This window comes from Chenopodium album, chromosome 3, assembly GCF_948465745.1.
Source record: "Chenopodium album chromosome 3, dcCheAlbu1.1, whole genome shotgun sequence".
Lineage (NCBI taxonomy): Eukaryota > Viridiplantae > Streptophyta > Magnoliopsida > Caryophyllales > Amaranthaceae > Chenopodium > Chenopodium album.
Window position 1 is genome coordinate 7,490,603 of NC_137836.1, and position 19,429 is coordinate 7,510,031.

Sequence of the window (19,429 nt, forward strand, 5' to 3'; positions counted from 1 at the left end):
TATAATTTTTATTGATGCTTTAAGCATGGGAAAGCAGCTATGTAAGTGTCTAAGTACAGGAGGAATAAATTAATGTTGGTGCCTTAGTGCACTTAAGGTGTTTTTAACACCGAGTGATAGGATTTGTGGCGCTTTATGCCTTTAAAGTGTCACTGGCACCGAGGTAGATTTAAAAAGGGTTCAACATTAAATATTATGTGGTCACTAAATATTCAAGAAATAAATTGGTACGTTTGATTGTTCGAATAATTATTGTTGATTGAATGATTATGGTTTGAGAGTCACACCAAGTTTAATAATTTGTAAATAACGTAAAGTGGAAGAGATTACACACCAAAACTCTTGGAACATATATACCTTGAGTATGAATATATGGGGGGAGTTATGTGACTTTATATTTGCTCATAACTTCTACTTGAGTACAGGACGCTAGACATTCCTTTTACTATTATTCACAGGAATTCCGCCACTTACGAGTGGTTTTTGATGCTGGCACGGTTAGCTCCTGTGTCAGTAATTTCAATTTATTGGGGGAGGTTAGTGGGGAAATCCGTTCAATGCGTAATCAACGCTAAATAAATTATGTCGTTGTCTTGTTGAAAAGTTTTGTTGAATGTTGTATGCTTGAAAAACAGGTGCAACAAGGTAAGTTGTGTGTTGATAGGTAATTGTGTGTTAGCTACGCTTATGTACTCAGCTTTGTTGATTGTGTGTTTTGTATGTTTATTGGCCTTGTCTTTATCTTGGCCCTATGATGACCCATTTTTAATGGAGAGTAGTGGAAACAAGTAGAGAGAAGTTTGTCAGGTGATGAAACATATTCATGAATGGGCATAAATGAAGTCCGAATCATGCTAGTTTCCATAAGTATATGATGTGTAATGATTTAATTATTTATGATATTATTATTATGCATGACTAACGCAAAAGTTTTGAAGTTGGTTTAGTTTAAATAAGGGCTTATAATGGTTCCAAGTTGTAGGTTGATTTTATTTTACCTCGTTTGACTTTGGTTTCACTTTACTTTTGTTGGTTGACTTTTTAAGTTGACTTGTTTTGAATGGTTTATTTTGAAATTAGTCTTCCACTGTGTATCTTTGATAGTTGCATTAGCCGTTTTCACGGTGGCGGTAATATCTAAGATATTCCTATTTAAAGTTTTAAACAAGGCAAAACGGGTATTTTAGAACAAAGGAATTTCTAGGGTGTTACAAAGTGGTATCTGGGAGCTTTGGTTGAGATTTTATTACCACTAAAGCCAAAAACGTGTTTTAAAGTGTTTTAATTTTAAACTTGGCCAAGTACTTATTTATTTTTGAAAATTTTTAGAGAATTATTTTATTTTATTTTGAGAAGATCAAATATTTATTTGATTAAATTTAAAAACTGTTTTTTTTAGTTTAAAAGAGGTCCGAATTTTTTGTAAGGACCGATAATTTTTTTAAAATTTTTTTTGGGAAGGTCCGAAATTTTATTTAGGGGGGGGGGGGGGCAAAAATTTTTGGTCTTCTTCCCTATTTGATTTCGAAAATATGGATTAAAAAGGAGTCAAAATATTTTTTTTTAGTTTGTTCTTTTGCAGGAAAGCAAGGATTAAGGTAAGTATTATGTGTGTACAGTTTTAAAAAGCATGTTGGTGAGAATGGGTAGGAAAGAATTTGGGCATATAAGTTAAGAATAATCGTATTCTTGTATGCATTAATATTTAGGTTATGAATGTATTGTTCGAGGATATGTATTTATGTGTTTAGGAATAAGAAAATTGTTTGATTGAACATTGAACCTAATTCATGCAAGAACTGTATTATTTTGTTTCCTTTGGGAAAGGGAATTCTTTTCTAAGTCTTTTCTTTACAAGATACCGAATCTTCCTAGCAGATACACCAAATAGTTAGGATCTCTCCAAAAGAAACTTAATGAACATCCCTATGATTATGTTCAAAAAATTCGCTTTTACTGTTCCTACAGGAGCAATGTTTTAAGGGACAGGGTTTTTGATAGCCCTGATAGTATATAAGCTATGATTGTCCGTTGTTTGCCAGATGGGCCTCCTTATTATGCTGTCAAAGCCAAATTTGATTATTTTTACTTACCAGGGGACATCTCAAATTACTACAAATATAGGGACTACTATGGATAGCGGTACCTTGATTACATATTTTTTATTTCCTACCTTGTTAGGGTAAAGAAAGCCCATTATCGACAATTCAACCTTCCATACCCTGACTACTATTATGAAAATCCAGTGGGGCAAAATCCCCTTTATCCTAGTCTTTAGTCAGAGATTTCCTCCTCTTCTTCTTCTTCACAAGGGGGTCAAGTAAAGAATGGAGAACAAGGGGAGGTAGATAGTTCACTTATGGAGATTTCTAACCCAAATCCACCTCTAACTCCAATTATCATTGAAATTTCTTCTATTGATGAGGAAGAGGGAGAGTTTGTGCAGGTAGAACTTGAACCAGAGTCACCTGAACCAATGGAGGAGGCAGACGATCCTGAGTTCGACCCTGGTAGCTACAAGCAGTCGGCAGACAAGAGAGACAACATCTGAAAGGATTAGATTTTTATAGTTTTCCTCGTTACGAATACTCAATTTTAATTTAATTACAGTGTAATTATTATTCAGTTTTAAACTAATAAGTGGCATGACCACATTGAGTCAGTGAGCTTATGTAGTACATAAGTTTCTAAAACTCAATTATTTTTTAGTAATTCTAGTTTATTTTAATTAATAAAATCCTATTTATTTCTTTGTTAAATTATTTAAATTATTGATAAATGATTCATTTCATTTTCCAAAATCTTCCAATTCACATCACATCCCAATAGCCAAAATTCCAAGCAAATTAATTCCAATAAATTATTTCTAAGCTATGGGGATCTATGGGAATTACTTTTTATTATTTATGTGATGCTTTATTAAATGCATGGTTGGTTAACAATCAATAAATGATTGACAAAGCTACAAATATAGGGAATTCTTAGCTTTTGCTATCCCAATTGTTAGCTTCAAATTTTACTATGAATGTTTCAAGGGTGTTAAGTAATAGATGAATGTATGTCTTGAGAGCAAACCAAAGCCATTTCTAATATAAACCCTTGATCTTAATTCAGGAGAAGCAAAATGGTAGCGGGAAATAATTCTGGTAATGATGGTAATGATTTGAATGAAGTAGTAAGACAATTGGCTATTTTAGCCCAACAGTTGGCTAAGAATTCAACCAACAATGGGGATGCTCAGGGTGAACATTTCAAGAAGGTGGCCCAAAGCAAACCACCAACCTATCAAGAAGAGCCTGACCCTACCATACTATAAAATTAGTTAAGGGAGTTTGAGAAACTGTTTGGGGCAATTGGATGCCCAGAAAATTCTAAAGTGGGTTATGCTACTTATTACTTGAGAGGTGAAGCTGATCTTTGGTGGCAACAAAATTATGATTTTTATTGATATGATGATGATGATGATTATGATTTATGTTGCTTGATATATATTATTGTTATTGCTTGATCACGCCTTTTATGCATGTTTAAAGGGAATTTGTACTTGTAATCACGCTTAATAAGATAATTAATAATCTTGTTTAGGTTAATTCGATTATAATTCAAGTGATCGACAATAATAGTTTTACTTGTGCATTTATATTCAACCAACATAGATAAACAGGTTTAGGGTTAACCTATTGATTTTATGTTAGTCAGAAAGCGCACATGAATACGAGAAGAATAAAGTAGAGGCCTATTATTAGGGCAGGTTGAATCTCTTTTAGGTTGGATTTGTACCTTCATCCCCGAATTTCCAATCATGGTTCCAGACCTATTGGAGTTAACGATCTCTTGGATTGTTAAGGGGTGTAACCTTCACCCTGTGAACGGTTTACAAGTTCCTAAAACTTGTTGGTGACTCTTTTACTCTAGCTCCCTTCCCTTTGGACGCCACCATGCTTAAGTGTATGATCACAGTGGGGATAAAGTGTGAGATGAATTGAAATATTCCCTACACTATGACTACTGTGATGAAGAAGGACAAGAAGTTTGAGTGGGATGATAAGTGTGAAGAAGCATTCAAACTCTTGAAACAGAACCTAGTTACAGCACCAGTGTTTACACTGCCAGACGATAGTGGTATCTATGATGTGTATAGCGATGCATCAAAGAATGGTTTGGGATGTGTGCTTATGCAAAATGGGAAGGTGATTGCATATGCATCAAGGCAGTTAAAGACCCATGAAGTGAATTACCCAACCCATGATTTAAAACTTGTTGCAATTATCTTTGCACTAAAGATCTGGCGTCATTACTTGTATGGAGTGAAATGTAGAATTTACTTAGACCATAATAAGAGCTTGAAGTACATTTTCACCAAAATGATTTGAACTCTCGCCAAAGGAGATGGTTAGAATATACTACGGATTATGACTTGGACATACGGTATCATGAAGGGAAAGCAAATGTAGTTGCAGATGCTTAAGTCGTAAGACCAGTCGTGGATTGAATACTTTGATAGTGGCTGATGAGTTATGTAGGGAAATGAATAAAATGGACTTAGAAGTTGTGGAATGGGGAACACCAGCTGGCATTCTTGCGAATTTGATTATCCAACCAATCATATTCGATGAGATAAGGGAAAACCAAGTAGGAGATGTGAAATTGGATAGGATTCGTGAGAAAATAAAGCAAGGCAAATATACATATTTCAAAATTTATGAAGATGGAAGTTTGAGGTACAAAGGTCGATGGTGTGTACCTCAAAAGTGTGAGGAAGTGAAGATAAAGCTAGTGGAAGAGGGACACAATACACCTTATTCGGTGCATCCAGGAGGGGATAAGCTATACAAGGACTTGAAAAAGGTGTATTGGTGGCCTAGAATGAAGAATGAAGTTTTAGAATTTGTAGCAAAGTGTATGACTTGCCAAAAGGTGAAAATAGAGCACAAGAGACCCCAGGGAACTGTGCAATCATTGGAAATTCCTAGATGGAAGTAGGATTGCATTTCAATGGATTTTATGACTTTCCTTCCAAAATCAAAGAATGGGAACGATACCATTTGGGTAGTGATGGAAAGACTTACAAAATCTGCGGTGTTTATACCAATGAAGGAGACTTGGAAGATGGAGCAACTTGCAAAAGCTTACATCAAGAATGTTGTGAGGTTTCATGGAGTTCCAAAGGATATTGTGTCTGAAAGAGATTCCAGGTTTCTTTCAAAATTCTGGAAAAGCGTGCAGGAAAACTTTGGTACGACACTTAAGATGAGTACAGCGTTTCACCCTACCACAGATGGGCAAATTGAGAGAACCATTCAAACCTTGGAGGACATGTTGAGAGCTTGCGTTATAGATTTCCAAGGAAGATGGGAGGATAGCTTGGATTTGATTGAATTTTCCTATGATAATAGTTATCATGCGAGCATAGGAATGGCTCCATTTGAGGCATTATATGGGAGGAAGTGTCGTACTCCAATCTGTTGGAACGACATAAGTGAAACAATGATTCTACGGCCTTAAATGATTGACGATACAGTGAAGCAAGTAAGCGAAATTCAAGCTAAGATTCAAGCAGCTCAAGCCACCAAAAGAGCTATGCAGATTTGAAGCGTAGAGAAGAGGAGTTTGAAGTTGGTGACAAGGTGTTATTAAAGGTATCACCAATGAAAGGTATAATGAGATTTGGGAAGAAAGGAAAATTAAGCCCAAAGTACATTGGTCCATATGAAATTCTACAAAGGATAGGCAAAGTAGCTTATAGGTTAGCCTTACCTATGGAGCTAAGCAAAGTGCATGATGTGTTTCATGTGTCTCAATTAAGAAGGAATATACCTAATAAATCCCATTTGCTACAACCTAAACCATTGAGATAGACCAAAGTTTCACTAGTAGAAAAAAGCAAAAAGGCACCCCTTAATTGCCACCGGTTTAGTCCAAACCGGTGGCAAAAATAGGCTAAAAAATGGGCGGGAAAATGAACCAAGAATAATGACACTAGTTCAATTCAAACCGGTGGCAAAAATATAAAGCCCACCGATTTGAACCAGTGCCAATGTGAACCGGTGCCCTTTTTTTTAAAAAAAAAACCCGTCTTTCTCCTTCCTTCCCCCTCCTTTCTTCCTTCTCTTTCCTTTTCATTTTCATTCTCCCCTTTCTCCTTCCTCACTGTTGCATTCAAAAAATCCAAAAACCCTCACTGCTCTTCTCCCCTTTTCCCTCCATCACAGTCGCCACCTTCAACGCCGGAGGTTCGAAAACCCTCCATCATAGCCGCCTTCTCTTTCTCCCATGTCCTTCTCTTTCTCCCCTCTACCCCCTCCACCTCTCTTCGTTTCCCTCTTCATTTGAGGCTCTGTCAAAGTTCGCCGCCGCGCCACTTCCCTGAGGCTCTTCCACCACCGAGCATGGCTGCTGCCCTCTATCTCTCCTTCCCTTCAAGCTCTTCAACCACAAGGTTTTACTAATAATATGTTTTTGCTTTTTTCACAATTATTTTCCAATTATGTACTTATATTAATTTCTTTTGCATGTTGAACAATTGTTAGGTAAATTAAAATTTAGGTTTGAATATAATTTTTCTCAATTTTAGGTTGTTTTATTGGGAAATTGTGAAAACATTAGAAATTAGTAACCTTATTACTCAATTAGATGGATTTTAGTCTGTTTTAATGGTTAATTAATTTCTTTTGATGGGTAATTTTGAATGAATTAGAGAATACTAACCTTGTTACTTAATTAGTTGAAATTTGGTATGTTTAATGGTTACTTTTAAGTTGTTTTGATGGGTAATTTAGAATAAATTAGAGATTAGAAACCTTGTTATTAAAATAGTTGAATTTTAGAATGTTTAAATGGTTAATTTTAAGTTGTTTTGATGGGTATTTTTGAATAAATTAGAGATTAGTAACCTTGTTACTAAATTAGTTGAATTTTTGAATGTTTTAATGGTTAATTTTAAGTTGTTTTGATGGGTAATTTTGAATAAATTAGAGATTCGTAACCTTATTAGTTCAACAATTTTGAATAAATTAGATTAATTTTGAACAAATTAGTGAATACATAGTTTAGCAATTGTTAGTTTGATGAATGACGTGTTTTAGCTTAGAAATATATTATTGAATTGACATGTTATGAGAAAGAAATAGTACATCCATAATATTTGACCTAATTTTTGTTTTTTTATAGACTCATATGTGAAGCACGAGTTTAGCTTGAGGACTACATATTTAGCTCAAATGGGAAGTTCATAAGTGTACATCCATTGTACTTGCTATATTGGTATGAATTATAAACTTTACTAAGGTATATTTCTTTCTATTTATCCAATTAATAAAAGTTTATTCATGATATTACAACTTGTGTATTGTTTAATTGCAAATAAATACAACAATATATAGAATTCTTGCATCATCATATGCCTAGATACCCGTTCAAGGCTTTCTCATTAGGAGAAAGTCTTGAATAGTCCCCGGTTGGTACTGTTCTTGAATGTGTACTCTCACTTAGGTGGTGAATGTATGTCTTCTTTTCAATTTAAAGGAACATCTTGGCTTACCATTTCCTCACTATGTTCTCTGGGTACATATGTGGGTAATTAATTATCTACATCGTGTACTTGGAGAACTAGGGGGAAATGCTGTCGCATTTTCCTTAAAATTGGAAAGTTGACATAAATTCACTAGTGAGAGTAGATATTCAAGGATGGGTTAGGTTGGAGTGATAAGGACCCTTTGGAAACATGCAATTTTTCACTACATGAATGGTATATTCACGATATGTACTTGAATTTGATTTACATAAAATATGTAGCAATCACACATGTATTATTCATTATATGTTGCTATATAAGTTTAGAGACAATTTTCTAAATGGAGAAGGATCGTGGTTAGATGTATGGTAGACGCAATACATTGGAATTTTGGAATGGGGTTCAAGAGTTTTGCGAGAGGGCTTTATCTTATTAACGCAAACTGGGTGACAAAGGCCTTTATTGTCCTTGTGTTGATTGTAATAATGTGAATGTGGTCGACAATGTTTAAATCATTAGAGATCATGTATTATGTCGTGGGTTAAGGCATAAATACCATCTGTGGATTTGGCACGGTGAAGGTGGAGAGTATAGTGGGGATCTTGATCGGAATGATGTGTGTGTTAGAAGCAATGAGATTCATTTGGACGAGGAATACGAGAATGATGTTTATATTGTTGTTAATGGTGAGGATGGAGCCGATGAAGATCAGGCGGATGAGGTCGAGGATGAAGACGTGGATGAGATGTAGCATGGGGTTGAAGGTGGCGTGTTTGAGTTATTATCGAAGGCTTCCAAAAGCCTTTGTATCCTGGGTGCAAAAAATACTCCAAACTATCAGTCGTGCTAACACTTTTCAACATTAAGTCGAAGCATGGGTGGACGGACATTAGTTTTACTTCTTTGTTGACCGCATTAAGTGATATGTTTCCTAATGGGAATGAAATTTCTAAGTCTTACTATTATGCAAAGAAGCTTATGTATCCCTTTGGTTTGGAGTATAAGAAGATATATGCATGTTCTAATGATTGTATTCTTTATCGAAATGAGTATGAACAATAACATGAGTGTCCACGAGGCAAGTTGTCGCACTACAAGCGCATGAGTTGCAAACCTGGTATGGAGGAACCTCCTGCTAAGGTGTTGTGGTATCTTCCCATTATTCCAAGGTTTAAGTGTCTATTCTCAATACCAAAAGACGCTAAAAACTTGAGGTGGCATGTAGAGGGAAGAAAGAAAAACAGAGTGCTGAAGCATCCAGCTGACTCCCCGCAGTGGAAGAACATTGATTTGAAGTTTGAGAAATTTGGTGATGAAGTCAGAAATTTAAGGCTTCGGTTGTGCACGGATGGGATGAATCAATTTGGCACTCTTAATACCCAACACAGCACATGGCCGGTACTTTTAGTGTTCTATAATTTTCCTCCTTAGTTGTGCATGAAACGTAAGTATGTAATGCTTTCATTGCTAATAACGGGTCCTAGGTGTAGACACCCATTTGTGTCTCCCCAAAACCAAACCCAGTGATGAGTACCTTTCACGTCGAATCATAATCGAATGAAGCGAAAGTGTGGAAAGTCTAGTGTTGCGGAAAGTTTTATTTCTTTTCTCTTCTCTCTGTTTTTGAAAACTTATTTTAAGAAAACAGCCAATCCAGTTTGGTTGGTCCATGATATGGGTCCAATAGTATTGTAGTTGGATGGGGCTTGCAAAGACTTTTCCAACGATATATTATAAGCCCAATTCCGATGAATATTGAGGAAGTTATGGCCAATTTACTAAACTAGGTCCGGTTTGAACTTTATATACGGCCCAATGATATAGGGGAGGGCCTAATATGATTTATCATTACTAATGCAATTAGGAATGGTTTTAGTCTTCAAGATTCTTCTAGAAGGTTCTTTTCATTCCTAATTCAATTAGCATTGATAAATTGACTTTTGACTTTTCAGAGTTTTAATCAAAATCAAATAGCATTTTCGAGGAAATTATATGATTTTATCCTCCAGTATGGTATATTTATCTGATTTTTGAAAACTCGTTAAAATTAGGCTTGGCGCCTAACCCCAGGCCTTGGCGCCTGGAACCAGGCCTGGCGCCTAGCGCTAGCCATTGGCACCTGGCGCTAGTGTTGGTACCTGGCGCCAGTTAGCCAGGGTTGGCGCCAGCTCTGTTTTCTTTGCGTCAGACTCAGTTTTGTTTAATTTATCTTTTTGGCTGATTTTCTCTATAAATATCGTATTAAAAACTCCGTTTTCATTCATCATCGACATCCATCATTCACCTACAATCAGTTTTAATTAGCATTCTCTTAATCATTCAGTTCTTTCTTCTTACTTTGCTTTTACATACAAAATTCTGCATTCACAAGATCTAGAAACACCTAGCCATATTCGAAGTTGTGTTCGCCCTAGATGTGAAAGGTTTTAATTTCTGAGGGTTTGGTCCCAAATCTCTATATCAATTATTTAATTTAATTGTTTTGTTTATTATTTTCCTTGAAGTTACTAACGTGTGTATTTTGTTATTAGAAAGAGGTACGAGGCATCAAAGTAAGTACTTTAATTGTTTTAATTGATGTTATGATGTAGACATCATGTTTATATTGTTATTATGATATTCCTAGTATCATGTCTAGGGTAATTTTAATATTAAATATGATTCCTGTGATGCTTCCTATATTCTTCCTAATATTTATAATTGTTAGTATCATGTTAGGGTTAAAGATTTGATTTTTATTGCTTAGTGACATGCTAGGGTATGTTATTAATCTTGTTAGTATCATACCTAAGATCTTGCTATTATTATTATGCTTTAACAATAACATAAACATGATTATGATTATGATTGTTATAATTTATGATGATTATGGATGTTATTATTATTATTATTTTGATGATTATATTTTTATTATCATAATTATATTTATTATTATGTTGCTTGATATATTTTATTTTTTATTGCTTGATCACGCCTTTTATCCATGTTTAAAGGGAATTGGTACTTGTAATCATGCTTAGTAAGATATTAATAATCTTGTTTAGGGTTAATTATGATTATAAATTCAAGTGATCGCCAATAATAGATTTATTTGGGCATTAATATTCAACCAACATAGATAAACAGGTTTAGAGTTAATCCTATTGATTGCATGTTAATTAAAAAGCGCACATGAATACGACCAGAATAAAGTAGAGGCCTATTATTAGGGCAGGTTCAATCTCTTTTAGGTTGGATTTGTACCTTCATCCCCGAACCCTTATTTGGTTCTAGACCTTATGGAGTTGACGATCTCTTGGATCGTTAAGGGGTGTAGCCTTCACCTCGTGAACGGTTTACAAGTTCCTAAACAAAAGCAAAGTTCTTGATCCTTGTACACTAGATGCTTTGCAAGCGGATGTAGTTGTGACTTTGTTCAAATTTGAGATGTATTTCCCACCCTTATTTTTTGACATAATGGTTCATCTGATTCTTCATTTGGTGCGTGAGATTAAGCTGTACGGTTCAGTATTCATGAGCTGGTGCTATCCTTTTGAAAGACACATGGGTACATTGCAAAATAAAGTACGGAACCGGGCTCACCCGAAAGGAAGTATGATGCAAGGGACCATGGGTGAGGAGATAGGTAACTTTATGGCTGACTATATAGCCGTTGCTCAACCTATTGGTCTTCCTACTTCTCGACATGAAGGGAGACTTTATGGTCATGGCACAATTGGGTCGAAACGAATGTCACTTGACCGAGATTAGTTCTTACAAGCACACCTTTATGTGTTGCACCATGTTGCAGATGTTCATCCATATTTAGACGAGCACATGGCTAGTTTGCATGACGAATTTCCATCAAAAGGTGAAAGGGCACTTATGCAGTTGCATAATAAAAGGCTTGTCAATTGGTTTCGTGATCAAGTAATAGGTCGATTGGATGATACTAATTTGACCGATACAGTACGGTGGCTTGCGTACGGTCCTAGGGATGATGTTCGTTCATTCGAGGGATACGACATCAATGGGTACACTTTTTGGACCGAGGGTCGGGATTTGAAATCTTCCTCCACCCAAAACATTGGTGTAACGCTTGTGGCATCGTCAAGGGAGTTTGCAAGTGCTAAGGATAAATCACCTCTCGATGCAAATTTGTCATACTATGGTCGAATTCAAGAAATATGGGAGCTTGATTATTGTAACTTCACGGTTGCTCTTTTCAAGTGTAAGTGGGTTGATAATATCAAACGTAACGTCAAATATGATGACTTTACTCTTGTAGATCTTGGTCACTTGAATGATAGTGCGGAACCATTTATCCTTTCATCTCAAGCTAAGTAAGTGTTCTACTTAACTGACCGAGTCGATTCAAAATGGTCTATTGTGTTAGCTGGCAAAAAAAGAATCCTAGGCATTGGAGATTTTGATGAGGATGAGGAAGAATATGATGCATTTGATAATTTTGTACCTTTCACTGTTCCTAGACATGTACAAAATGACAAAGACGACGAAGCAGGTTATATGCGATCATACCACAACGAAGGAATTTTAGATTGAGTTACTATGATTAAATGTTAGTAATGGTTTCATTGCAAACATAGTTTAGTTATCATGTATATAGGAGCATACGTAGGCGAAAATGACATAAATGACATAAATGAGCTTGTATTTGACCCAAATCCTTTGTTTTGTACATAAACTAACATTTAATCATTCTAACAACTCATATTCATTATATTTAACATGTTTGTAGTTTGAAATTTCCTAAGTGTACTCATTATCATGCAAACACAAGGTTATAGGACCATAAGTAGGTGAAAATGGCTTAAATGAGCTTCTACTTAACCTAATTCCTTTGTTTTGTGTATAGACTAACATTTAATCATTCTAACAACTCGTATGCATTATATTTAACTTTTTTGATGTATGAAATTTCATAAGAGTATTCATTTGCACTAATACTTTACTATACACTAATATCGTTTTATGTTTGTTTTGACAGGTGCTTATATCTCATGGAGGACGATCATAACCTTCATTGTGTAGAGGACATTGAGGATGATGAATATGAGGACGAGGACGAGGATGAGCCTTATGATATGAACAAGGAGGTTGATTTGGGTGAGCCAGAGGATCAGGCTCAAGATGAGTTTGAGCGTAGGCTTGAAGAATTTAAAATTTCAACTAAACTTTCGCCGCCTATTGAAAATACAATATGTGAGATTGTTTATAAGAACTCGACTATCAAAACTCATGGCCAAGGACAACATCAAAATAACACAGGTGGTGGAGGGGGGTAAAGGCACCAGCTAAGAGAAAGGGTAGGGGTCCGACGACAAGTTTTAAGAAACCTACCGGTCCCATGGTCTTAGAGTATGACAACAACGACCAACCCACGGATAAATGGCGCCGATAATATGCTAATCAAGTTAGCACGTGTGCGCGCAAAATCCCCATTACACTTACAATGCGGCAAGTACCTCCGGGTTTGATTCAAACCTTTTGGGATGATACAAGGGTAAGTGTTTTGTTGGCACATTTAGACAATTTAAGAAACCTTCACCTTACGGTTGTTTGTAAATAGAAACTAATAATCGGTTTGTATATGTGCTTGTAGAAGCTGTTTTCTATTCCTAATGATGCCGAGAAGAGAAGGGTGTTTGAATCTTTATTAGCGGAAAGATTCAGAGGCTTTAAGACCATCTTAACTAATGGATGGATCTATAAGAAGAAGAAATCAAAGAATAAGAAAGCTGTTGAGGATGACCTTCTCCTGTGGGAAAAATGGCCGAGCGTGTCAAAAGATGACAGGGAAAATTTCGTTATTCAAAGAATTCAAAAGAAAGCAATTGTAAGTTTGGGTAAAATACAAAAAATAGCTTGACTCTTATTGAAATATTGATACTAATATTTTTTTTTATGTAGGAACTTCTAGAGCAAAATACAAAAAATGCATTGCAGAAGGAGTACACCCATCGTATGGGGGCTAAGACATTTGGTGAAAAGAGACCTGAGTAGATCGAAAAGGGTTTATACCCCAAATCGCTTCTAGTGCCATCGAAAGAACCCTCTAGTTCCACGGTCACTACTTTGGTGAGTTGTGCCGATGATTTCTTTTGTTCTTTCCATACGTTTGATAAGGAAACCGGAAATTGGATCATCAAGGGTCCGGAAACCAAAAAAATGGCAGATAAACTTGTAAGTTACCTATGAACTGTTGAATTTTAGGAAGCTTTTGCATCAAAATCACTATACAAACCATTAACTGTATTATTGACATCCTTTTCCCTTTTGCTACAGCTTGAGCACACTAAAGAACTAGTAGAGGGAAAATTGGTCCCAAGTGTGGAGAATGACCCTTTCACCTTGGATTTGGGAAATCCATACAATCCAGGACGAGTAGTAGGTTCGGGAGGGTCATTGCTAGGATGGCAAAAGGTGATGGGTCCAAAATACACAAAATCGGGTCAATCTCGAGCAAGTGTTAACTAACCGGATGAGTTGGATGCCAAGGTGGCATCGATTAAGGAAAAGTACACAACGAGTTAGTAGGTGAATTCAATGCTTGGGCGAAGCAGATGAACTTACCGAGTTTTCCGTTCCCCGCGACTACACCGGTCGACTCATGTAGTCTCCCAAAAGGACAAGAAGAAGGTGATAGACATGGAGGTGATGAGATACATAGAGAAGATGTGCTACATGAGGTAGTTTCAATTGTATTAAAAGTTTTAAAACATTGAGTTACGTGAGATCTGAGGTGGCATGATTGATGAACTATTGCAGGTTGCTACAACTACACATGTGGACTCGAGGGAGCTTGATAATCCAACACCGCATGAATATCCAAATTTACAGGTGATTTGTTTGGTTTTAGCGTAATGAATTTCGTTATATTATCAATGGTGTAGGAAAAGACCTATTTTGATAACTTCTTTTTTTACAAGTGTAGAAAAACAACCGGTGTGCACTTCTAGCCTCAGGGCTTGCAAATAGGGGAGAATTGAATTTCGTGGCGTAGGTAGTGCACAAGCGATGACCGGTGATAAGGCAGGGCCACATCATTACTCGTTTAGGATTGATTTGGTGATTGCGGGGTTCGAAGACATCCCACTACCGGTATTGATAGAGGAGGTTGAGATAACAACACTTTAGCAAGCTCAAGGTAGCTTCGTGGATTGGCCACGTGCGTAGCTGAGGTTGATCAACGAGGTTATTTATTTATTTTCATTTTTTTTAGTGTTAAAACCGCCAAAATAGCACAACTTCCCAGCCCCCATCTCCGATGTCGAGGTTGCGGCGGCCTCGACATCCGCTGCCTTGGGCTGCTCTGGCCTCGGTTGTAGCTGCCTGGGCTGCTCCAGCCTCGGCAGCGGCTGCTTGGGCTGTAGCAAGCTGCCTAGGCTGCTGCAGCCTTGGCGGCGGCTGCCTGGGCTGTTCCGGCCTCGGCGGCGGCTCCCTCGGCTGTTCCGGCCTCGGCGGAAGCTGCACTTTTTTTTTTGGATTATTTTGAGCTATTATTTTTTTTCTTAACTCACTCGATCGTTGAAGTTTCAGATTTCGCATAGGATCAAAACTTCAAAGAGGAGGGTGGAGAAGCCTAAAAGCATTGATCAACCTAACAAGAAGATGAGTGAACAACGGTCCAAGAGTGAACAAGCGTCGAAGTTGCACTCTTCGAGAGGTTCACCCATGCAACCTACTCCACTTATTAAAGACATTGTTCATCAGTCGCTCTCTACTGATTTGACCTTTCTTCACAATCGTGCTTGTCATTTAGTCGATCCCATTGAAGTTGCACTTCCTAAGGCAATGTTCCACTATGATGAGGATGCAGTTGCATGGATTAGAAAAGAAGATGTGAAGGAAATTCTACGTGGTGCAAAGCTTAACATTTCCCTAATTCAAACATTCATGAGGTACTTTAATGCCCACATAATCTACACTTTTTTAAAGTTATTTAAATTTTTGGTTTATCCTTCATTTAATTAATTATTCAATGTTCATGCACGCAGAGCACTATAGGAGCACTTAACTGAAACTGATTCTCCTTGTAAAGTTGGGTGGTTATGCCCCGAGCAGATATCCACTCCTAGAATATTAGGCAACTCCCGTGACGTGTTGTATTATGTTTAACAGAGTATAAGGGAATCAGTGTGTGCGGGAGACAAGTTCATATTCGCCCTATGTTATAAAGAGTATGTCTAACCATGTCAAATTCAATCGTTTAGCCTCATTATATGTGGACTCCTAAATATTAATTTGTTTGTCTATTGTGAACTTATGTAGGGAGCATTGGAGCCTCATGGTGATTTGTAATTCCAATAACACAATCTATCACCTTGATTCAACTCGATCATCGGAGAAGTGGCTTGTGAAGGCTATATTGCAAAAGTAAATATATATATCTACCTAGTGATAATTATTGCTGACTAATTTAGTAGTCATACGACTAATCAAATTTGAATGTACTTTACTACAGTGTTATAAAGAAGCTACATTGTCGTGCTCCTTAAGGTCCAACATGGAAGTCACCGATGGTAATTTACACGATATTTGTATTATCTTAAAAATATATGTTAGTAAATATTTTCTAATTTGCTATGCATGTTTCACTGCTTTTATTTGTTCATCATATGCTAGTGCGCACAACAAGAAAATGGACTTGATTGTGCTTTGTATGTGATGAGATTCATGCTTAACATAGTGACTAATTGTACGGGCAGTCAGCAGCTTGATGAGGTAAGTTCTAAAACTTAATGAAATGCTCTTTTGATATGATTTCAAGCCTTAGAAATATAAAAGTAGATAACATTGACATGTTATGAGAAATAAATAGTTCATTTAATAAGAAAGGTAGAAAATCGGCTAAATAAAAGTCATATAGGCCATATTTGAGCCATTATTTTGTTAATATGCTCTTTTGATGTGATTTCAAATCTTATACACCTAAAACTAGATAATATTGACATGTTATGAGAAAGAAATAGTTCATTTGATAAGAAATGTAGAAAATGGGCAAAGTAGAAATCATATAGGCCGTATTTGGGTCATTTTGAGTACAATGCGTCTTAAAACTTAATAAAATGCTCTATTGATAAGATTTCAAGCCTTAGAAACATAAAACTAGTTAACATTGACATGTTATGAGAAAGAAATAGTTCATTTATTTGATAAGAAAGGTATAAAATGGGCTAAATAGAAGTCATATAGGCCATATTTGGGCCATTTTTTGTTAATTTGCTCTTTTAATGTGATTTCTAACCTTATACACCTAAAACTAGATAATATTGACATAACATGTTATGAGAAAGAAATAGATCATTTGATAAGAAATGTAGAAAATGAGCTAAATAGAAGTCATGCATGCAGGCTATCTTAGGACAATTTTTTGGTAAAATGCTCTTTTGATTAAATTTAAGCCTTAGACACCTAATACTAGGTAACATTCACATGTTATGAGAAATAAATAGTTCATTTGATAAGAAATGTAGGAAATGGGTAACGTAGAAGTCAATCATATAGGACATATTTGGGCCATTTTGAGTAAAATGCATCTTAAAACTTAATAAAATGCTCTATTGATGTGATTTCAAGCCTTAGACACCTAATAATAGCCAACATTGACATGTTATAAGAAAGAAATAGTCTATTTTATAAAAAAAATATAGAAAATGGGCAAAGTAGAAGTCATATAAGCCACTTTTGATAAAAAATACATAATGTTTAGCCTATTTAATTAATTATAACATTATTTTTTTTGTATTTCAAGTTTTACAAGGTACAAAAGGATGGTCCATGGACAATCAAGGAACTTAATGAAGTTCAAGACATGTTGGTGTCTTTTATCACCTTTAACATGTAAATGTCACTTTTATTGTGAATTTATGTTTTGTTAATTTTTTAACTATATTTTTATTCATTAATTACTTAGTATCGTTTGTTCGTGTATGTATATATATGTGTGTGTATATATATATATATATATATATATATATATATATATAACACTTTTTATTTATTGTATTGCATTTGGGAATATTATTTATATCTATATATGAATTATTATTTTTAATATTATTTGTATCTTATTATAATAATAATAATAATAATAATAATATTGGTAATTATAAAAATAATAATATTGATTATTTTTGTTAATATTACTGATGGAATTACAGGCCTGAAAACATGTTATTATTGCTGGGAATACAAAAAAAAAATTTTATATTATTGCAAGAAAACAGGGAAAAAAAGTTAATATAGTAAAATGGCACCGGTTAACCGGTGCCAAAAAGTGACTTAGCACAAACAAAAAATTGCGCGGGGATATATTATTGGTACCGGTTAACCAATGGCAAAAAACGGTTAACCGGTGCCAAAACCAGTTTATACCATCGGTTTTGAACCGGTGGCAAATGTGGGAGGAGTTGGCACCCACTACAAAAAAAATCACTTATATAAGCAAGAACAAAATGCCTCAAATGATAGTAATGTAGCCTCTAATTAGTTTTAGAAACAACATATTAAGTGCCTCTAATAACTCTATCGTAATTGATGGCATGCCCCTAAAGCCTCTTTTAGAGGCAATACAATGTATTGCTTTCAAAAACTCATATATTTAGAGGCAACCATATAATCTTGCTTCTAAATATAATTAGAGGCATTATAAAAGCTTGCTTCTTAATACCATATATAATCAGGGGCAACTATAAATTTTTGCCTTAAAATATAATTTGGGGCATCATAAAAGTTGCTTCCAAATACCATATTCATTTTGGGGCAATCATACCATTTGTCTCAATATATAATTAGATGCATTTCGTATATAAATGTTAATTATATTTAGATGCAAATAAAAAAAATTGACATGAATGATTTAGGAAGGCACAATACATTATATATGACATAATTTTCGTTGTAAATTTATAGGCAAATCATTTGTAATATCAATATAACACAAGTTAAAAAAAAATGACTAACAATGTTGATTTCATTAAATCATACTAAAATTGTTTATTTATAATTTAATAATCATTACATAATTGATCCCAAAAATGTAATTAAGCTTGAAAAATTACATGACTAGTTATAAAAATTTGATAATGTGAAATAACAAAGAGTTTTCATTTGAAACTATAAGCTTGAAAAAAAGATATCATGTTCTTCAATTGCTTCTAATTTGATCTCTAGTCGTCTTCATTGCATAAACTCCTGTCATTGTAAAAGTATGGAATTATATATTTGTTTGCAATGATGAAAAATAAATAATAAAAAAAGGTACTCCCTCCGTGTTTTTTTAAGTAATACACTTTCCATTTCCGGTCGTGTTTTTTTAAGTAATACACTTCTTTTTTGGCAAAAAAATACATTAAAAAATTATATCTCTCTCCTCTCATGGTCCCCACCTAAACCCACTACTACTTTTTTTATTATATCTTTCCTCTCACATTCATTACTTTTCAATAAACTATTAACCCCACTATCTTTCTTTAACACTTTTTTAATACTCCACTATTGCACTTATCTCTTATTTTATTTAAGTCAATTAAATTGCCTAAAACTATGTGCCGGTCAAAGTGTATCACTTAAAAAAAAACACGAAGGGAGTATTAATCATTAATTCATAAGTAAATAAAAACTGTAAATGATCATAAATAAATATTACCCAATTGAAAGAAAGATTAGAAAATTAATTTCACTAAAACTTACAATTAATTAAAAATAAGTAGTACGTACTACTCTTCATCTTCTTCCATTTCATCCTCTGGATTTCCATCAAAATCTTCGTCTTCATCCTCATCTTCATTAACCTACAATTTCATAACTTTTATGTAATGACACATAAAAAAATAAAACCTCATCCATATTTATTTCAGTCAAATCATAACCTAGAGGATTCATAAATATTTCCTATAAAACCTTTCATAACCT